Raw genomic sequence first — 8,315 nt, forward strand, 5'->3', positions numbered from 1 at the left:
CCATTTTCAGTTAGAGATCGTGCTAAAGTTTGGTTTTCGTCTTTGCCTAAAAATAGTATTGATTCTTGGAACAAGTGCAAAGATGCTTTTATCTCTAAGTATTTTCCTCCCGCTAAGATTATCACTCTTAGGAACGATATTATGAATTTTAAACAACTTGATCATGAGCATGTTGCCCAATCTTGGGAAAGAATGAAATTGATGATTCGCAATTGCCCTACTCATGGTTTGAATTTATGGATGATCATACAAAATTTTTAAGCCGGTTTGAACTTTGCTTCTAGAAATCTCTTAGATTCGGCTGCGGGAGGCACGTTTATGGAAATCATGTTAGGGGATGCTACAAAACTTCTTGATAATATTATGGCTAATTATTCTCAATGGCACACTGAAAGATCTTCTAGTAAAAAAGTGCATGCTATAGAAGAAATCAATGTTTTGAGTGGAAAGATGGATGAACTTATGAAATTGTTTGCTACTAAAAATACTCCTCTTGATCCCAATGATATGCCTTTGTCTACTTTGATTGAGAATAATAATGAATCTATGGATGTGAATTTTGTTGGTAGGAATAGTTTTAGAAACAATGCTTATAGAGTAAACTTTAATGCTAGACCGTTCCCTAGTAATTCCTCTAATAATTATGGAAATTCCTACAATAATTCTTATGGTAATTTTAATAAGATGCCCTCTGATTTTGATAATAGTGTGAAAGAATTTATGATCTCTCAAAAGAATTGTAATGCTTTGCTTGAAGAAAAACAGCTCAAAGTTGATGATTTGGCTAGGAACGTTGATAGACTTTCGCTTGATGTTGATTCTCTTAAACTTAGATCTTCTCCTCCTAAGCATGATATCAATGAGTCTCTCAAAACCATGAGAATTTCCATTGATGAGTGCAAGGAAAGAACCGCTAGACTGCGTGCTAAGAAATATTGCTTTGTAAAGACGTGTTCTTCTAGTTTCCAAGAAAATAATGATGAAGATCTTAAAGGTATTGATGCGTCTCCCATTAGATCTTTGTTTTGCAATATGAATCTTGATAATTATGGGACTGATGATGAGTCAACTTTACCTAGAAGGCGTTCCAAGAATTTGGAGTTTTTAGATCTTGATGCTAAATTTGGTAAAAGTGGGATTGGAGAGGTCACAACTTTAAATAGTATTGAACCCACTATCTCGGATTTCAAGAAATTTGATTATGATAATTGTTCTTTAGAAGGTTGTATTTCCTTGTTGCAATCCATTGTTAATTCTCCTCATGCTTATGGTCAAAATAAAGCTTTTACCAAACATATCGTTGATGCCTTGATGCAATCTTATGATGAAAAACTTAATTTGGAAGTTTCTATACCTAGAAAACTTAATGATGAGTGGGAACCTACTATAAAGATTAGAATTAAAGATCATGAGTGTTTTGCTTTGTGTGATTTGGGTGCTAGTGTTTCCATGATTCTGAAAACTTTATGTGATATTCTAGGTTTCCATGATCTTGATGATTGCTCTTTAAATTTGCACCTTGCGGATTCCACCATTAAAAAACCAATGGGAAGGATCAATCATGTTTTCATTGTTGAAAATAGAAATTTGGTGCCCGTAGATTTTATCGTTCTTGATATAGATTGCAATCTTTTTTGCCCTATTATTCTTGGTAGACCTTTCCTTAGAACGATTGGCGTGATTATTGATATGAAGGAAGGGAATATTAGATTCCAATTCCCGTTAAAGAAAGGCATGGAGCACTTTCCAAGAAAGAAAGTCAAATTACCTTATGAATCTGTCATGCGAGCTACTTATGAATTTAGTGCCAAAGATGGCACTACTTAGATCTATCTTCGCTCTTATGCCTAGCTAGAGGCGTTAAACGATAGCGCTAGTTGGGAGGCAACCCAATTTTCTTTGCTTTTTTTTGTTTTTGTTCCTGTTTAGTAATAAATCTTGCATCTACCTTCTGTTTAGATGTGTTTTTATCTTTTAATTAGTGTTTGTGCCAAGTAGAACCTATAGGATAACCTATGATGATAGTTGATTTGATTCTGCTGAAAAACAGAAACTTTGCATGCACGAATTTAGTTTTGTTAACTTACAGAGACATGATTTTGCGTTGATTCTTTTTTCTGCTGATCAATAGACAAATTTTCCAGGACTTCCTATTTTGGTAGGATTTTTAGAGTTCCAGAAGTTTGCGTTAGTTACAGATTGCTACAGACTGTTCTGTTTTTGACAGATTCTGTTTTTCGTGTATTGTTTGCTTATTTTGATGCATCTATGGCTAGTAAAATAGTTTATAAACCATAGAGAAGTTGGAATACAGTAGGTTTAAGACCAAAATAAATAAAGAATGAGTTCATTGCAGTACCTTATGTGGTGGTTTTATTTTCTTTCACTAACGGAGCTTATAAGATTTCCTGTTGAGTTTTGTGTTGTGAAGTTTTCAAGTTTTGGGTAAAGCTTTTATGGACTATGGAATAAGGAGTGGCAAGAGCCTAAGCTTGGGGATGCCCATGGAACCCCAATATATTCAAGGATAGCCAAAAGCCTAAGCTTGGGGATGCCTCGGGAAGGCATCCCCTCTTTCGTCTTCGTTCATTGGTAACTTTACTTGGAGCTATATTTTTATTCGCCACATGATATGTGTTTTTGCTTGGAGCGTCGTGTATTATATTAGTCTTTGCTTTTTAGTTTACCACAATCATCTTTGCTGTACACACCTTTTGGGAGAAGCCCAATTGATTGAATTTTCTAGAATACTCTATGTGCTTCACTTATATCTTTTGAGCTTGATAGTTTTTGCTCTAGTGCTTCACTTATATCTTTTAGAGCACGACGGTGACTTATTTTTGTAGAAATTACTAGTCTCTCATGCTTCACTTATATTATTTTGAGAGTATTTTAGAACAGCATGGTATTTGCTATGGTTATAAAATTGGTCCTAGAATGGTAGGCATCCAAGTTGGGTATAATAAAAACTATCATAGGAAGTGAATTGGATGTTATGATCAATTTGATACTTGATAATTGTTTCGAGATATGGAGGTAGTGATATTAATTCATGCTAGTTGGGTGATTATGAATTTAAAGAATGCTTGTGTTGAAGTTAGCAAGTCCCGTAGCATGCACGTATGGTTAAAGTTGTGTAACAAATTTGAAACATGAAGTGTACCTGGCTTGTGCATCCTTATGAGTGGCGGTCGGGGATGAGAGATTGTCTTCTCCTACCAATCTATCCCCCTAGGAGCATGCGCGTAGTGCTTGATTTTCGATGACTTCTAAATTTTTGCAATAAGTATATGAGTTCTTTTGACTAATGTTGAGTCCATGGATTATACGCACTTTTACCTTTCCGCCATTTCTAGCCTATTCGGTACCGTTCATTGCCCTTTCTCACCTTGAGAGTTGGTGCAAACTTTGCCGGTGCATCCAAAGCCCGTGATATGATATTCTCTATCACACATAAACCTCCTTATATCTTCCTCAAAACAGCCACCATACCTACCTATTATGGCATTTCCATAGCCATTCCGAGATATATTGCCATGCAACTTTCCACCGTTCCGTTCATCATCATCATGACATATTTACTTTTGTCATATTGCCATTGCATGATCATGTAGTTGACATTGTATTTGTGGCAAAGCCACCATGCATAATTTTTCATACATGTCACTCTTGATTCATTGCACCATCCCAGTATACCGCCGGAGGCATTCATATAGAGTCATATCTTGTTCTAGTTTCGAGTTGTAATTTGTATGTTGTAATCAATAGAAGTGTGATTATCATCATTATTGGAGCATTGCCCAAAAATAAAAAAAAGAAAGGCCAAAAAAAAGAAAGGGCCAAAGGAAAAAAAGAAAAAGAAAAGAAAAAAAGAAAAAAGAAATAAATAAAAGGGGGCAATGTTACTACCTCTTTTTCCACACTTGTACTTCAAAGTAGCACCTTGTTCTTCATGTAGCGAGTCTCATATATTATGCTTCAAAGTAGCACCATGTTTTTCATATAGTGAGTCTCATAAGTTGTCTTTTTCATACTAGTGGGAATTTTTCATTATAGAACTTGGCTTGTATGTTCCTATAATTGACTTCCTCAAATGCCCTAGGTCTTGTGAGCAAGCAAGTTGGATGCACACCCACTAGTTTTCTTTTGTTGAGCATTCATTTATAGCTCTAGTGCATCCGTTGCATTGAAATCCCTACTCCTTATGTTGACATCAATTGATGGGCATCTCCAGTTGATTATCCTCGTCAATGTGAGACTTTCTCCTTTTTTGTCTTCTCCACACAATCCCCATCATCATATTCTATTCCACCCATAGTGCTATATCCATGGCTCACGCTCATGTATTGCGTGAAGGTTGAAAAAGTTTGAGATTATTTAAGTATGAAACAATTGCTTGGCTTGTCATCGGGGGTATAGAAGTTGGGAACATCTTTGTGTGACGAAAATGAAGCATAGCCTAACTATATGATTTTGTAGGGATGAACTTTCTTTTTCCATGTTATTTTGAGAAGACATGATTACTTTGATTGGTATGCTTGAAGTGTTACTATTTCTTTTATCAATATGAACTTTTATTTTGAATCATTTGGATCTGTACATTCATGCCACAATAAATAAAATTACATTGAGAATTATGCTAGGTAGCATTCCACATCAAAAATTCTATTTTTTTATCATTTACCTACTCGAGGACGAGCAGGAATTAAGCTTGGGGATGCTTGATACGTCTCTAACGTATCTATAATTTTTGATTGTTCCATGCTATTATATTACCCCTTTTGGATGTTTACGAGCTTTATTTTACACATTTATATCATTTTTGGACTAACCTACTAACCGAAGGCCCAGCCCGTATTGCTGTTTTTTTGCCTATTTCAATATTTCGAAGAAAAGGAATATCAAACGGAGTCCAAACGGAATGAAACCTTCGGAAGCATGATTTTTGGAATGAACATGATCCAGAGGACTTGGAGTGCAAGTCAAGAAGCAGCCGAGGTGGCCACGAGAGGGTAGGGCGCGCCCTCCCCCCTATAGGGCGCGCCCCCTATCTCGTGGGCCCCTCGGGCGGCCACCGACGTACTTCTTCCTCCTATATAAGCCTACGTACCCCAAAAACATCCAGGGAGCCAATGAAACACAATTTCCACCGCTGTAACCTTCTTTATCCACGAGATCCCATCTTGGAGCCTTTGCCGGCGCTCTGCCGGAGGGGGAATCGACCATGAAGGGCTTCTACATCAACACCATAGCCCCTCCGATGAGTTGTGAGTAGTTTACCACAGACCTTCGGGTCCATAGTTATTAGCTAGATGGCTTCTTCTCTCTTTTTGGATCACAATACAATGTTCTCCCCCTTTCTTGTGGAGATCTATTTGATGTAAACTCTTTTTGCGGTGTGTTTGTCGAGATCCGATGAATTGTGGGTTTATGATTAAGTTTATCTATGAGAAATATTTGAATCTCCTCTGAATTCTTTTATGTATGATTGAGTTATCTTTGCAAGTCTCTTTGAATTATTAGTTTGGTTTGGCCTACTAGATTGATCTTTCTTGCCATGGGAGAAGTGCTTAGCTTTGGGTTCAATCTTGCGGTGTCCTTACCCAGTGACAGAAAGGGTTGCAAGGCACGTATTGTATTGTTGCCATCGAGGATAAAAAGATGGGGTTTATATCATATTGCTTGAGTTTATCCCTCTACATCATGTCATCTTGCTTAAGGCGTTACTCTGTTCTTATGAACTTAATACTCTAGATGCAGGCAGGAGTCGGTCGATGTGTGGAGTAATTATAGTAGATGCAGGCAGGAGTCGGTCTACTTGTTGCGGACGTGATGCCTATATACATGATCATGCCTAGATAATCTCATAATTATTCGCTTTTCTATCAATTGCTCGACAGTAATTTCTTCACCCACCGTAGTACTTATGCTATCTAGAGAGAAGCTTGTAGTGAAACCCTATGGCCCCCGGGTCTATCTCTTATCATATTTGCTTCCAATCTACTTTTATTTGCATCTTTACTTTTTGCATCTATCTTATAAAATACCAAAAATATATTTATCTTATCATACTATCTATATTAGATCTCACTTTCGCAAGTGGCTCTGAAGGGATTGACAACCCCTTTATTGCGTTGGTTGCAAGTTCTTTGTTTGTTTGTGTAGGTGCGTGGGACTTTTGAGGAGCCTCCTACTGGATTGATACCTTGGTTCTCAAAAACTGAGGGAAATACTTACGCTACTATTGCTGCATCACCCTTTCCTCTTCAAGGAAAACCAACGCAAGCTCAAGACGTAGCAGTTACCGCGGGTGTCGATCCGCCGTGAGGGTGCTTGTGGTAACATTTCCATAGCGTATTCCTATCCATGGACCCACCGCGATCAGCTCCAAGTTCTTCAGGAGCGAGCCCTTGAAGACGCTCGAACCACCATCGAACGCCGGCGCCATGCACGCCACCAGTCAGATAGGCGGGTAGGGCCCACTATGGATCACCAGGCGCTGGGAGACTATGATGGCCTACGCTACGAGGTGGGCTGCCCAGCCTTTACCCGTGAGCTACGACAGTTCCAGTGGCCCTCCCTCGCACGTTCAAACCCGACGTTGGCGAGAAGTACAACGACAAGACTCACCCGTCAGAATTCCTCAGCATCTACACCATCACGATGCAAGCTGCTGGAGCCCGTGACGACAAGGTGCTTACCAATTACTTCCTGTTGGCACTTAAGCCCAATGTCATGTCATGGTTGATGCACTTGCTAGCAGATTCCATTTCTTCTTGTTCGGATTTGTGTCATGGGTTTGTTGGCGCCTTCACTGGGGGCCATCAAGCTCATGGCTAGGCAAGCGATTTGCATACCATCCCCCAGAAGCAAGGTGAAAACCTGCGCAAGTACATACAGAGGTTCAGCCGGGTGCAATACAACATCCTAGATGTTCATCCCGCCGCCGTGATCAGTGCATTCCATAAGAATGTGCGCAACAACATGATGCATGAAGAGCTGGCGATGAACAAGGTCAAAGATGTGGCCGGACTTTATGTTCTGGCCGATAGGTGCGCTCGAGCTAAAGAGGGGAGGAAGTACCCCGGCGAGGACGCTGGTGCGGAAACCGACTCCACAGACGAAGACACCGCCGCCCTGACGAAGAAGGGCGACGCCAAAATAGAAAGCGCAAGGGCAAGGCCGTGCTTGCCGCCGAGGGATCCGACGACACCGGCGCTGCCAAGAAGGCCAAGGCAAGCGACCCCGGCAAGGAAGTTGCCAGGTGCGCCGCTTGCCGGGTGTTGGCGGCTGCCGACAAGCCAGGAAGCTTCGACAAGTAGTACTGCAAGATCCACCACACCAAGGGCCACGACCTCCAGAACTGCCGACAAGTTGAGCTGCTTGCTAAGAAGCAAAAAGCCGAGTATGAGAGACAGGACAAGGAGAAGGGTTAGGACAGTGCCTAAGGATTCGACAAGAAGCGTGGCGGCCAAGGAGGCCGCTGCGGCAAGGATAACCAGCAAGAGAGGCCCGTCCGGGGCCGCGACAAGAAGCAGGAAGACGATGATCATGACGAGGACGACGAGTCCGGCGAACCTGAGTTCCAGAAAGCTTCGGAGGCCATGTGCGTCGATGATGGCGCCTTGCTGCACACCTCTCACCACCAGCTCAAGCAGTGCGTGCGTGAGATCACAGTGGCGGAGCCATCATTCGAAGCTTAGAAGCCACTGAAGTGGTCCAACACACCTATCATTTTTGACACCGAGGACCACCCTGATCGCGCAATTGCGGTCGGGTGTTTGCCGTTGTTGGTTCACTACAAAAAAAAGACACATCCGTGACATTTTGGGCCGAACCAATTTTTTTTTCTGTCATACATATGGCACTTCTATGACGATAATTATGACAAAACCCGGTATCATCATAGATGTGGTGGGCTCCTACTTCTATGACAAAAAATCATGACAGAAAATGGGCTTTTCGTCCTGGGCGGGCCGGAGACGCAGCTGCATGACATTCTTTGGGCCGTCCATGATGGAAAAAACCGTGGTAGAAGCGAGGGGGAGGAAAATTTCGGGGAATTCCCGGTTACAGTGGGAGGTTGGGGGCCGAGCGATGCGCGTTTCTCTCGTACACGTACACGCGTGTGTGCGAGGCGTTGACTCTAACTGAACCCGAGCGAGGCGTTGGGATCTAACTGAACCCGAGCGATTGCACTGCAGGCTACGCGTTACTGAACCCGAGCGATCGATCGATGGCTGTTAACTGAACCCAATCGAGCGATTCCTTCGCTACTGCTCCTAACTGAAGCCGATCGATTGGATAAACAGTGA

Source organism: Triticum aestivum, chromosome 4B (genome assembly GCF_018294505.1).
Source record: "Triticum aestivum cultivar Chinese Spring chromosome 4B, IWGSC CS RefSeq v2.1, whole genome shotgun sequence".
Lineage (NCBI taxonomy): Eukaryota > Viridiplantae > Streptophyta > Magnoliopsida > Poales > Poaceae > Triticum > Triticum aestivum.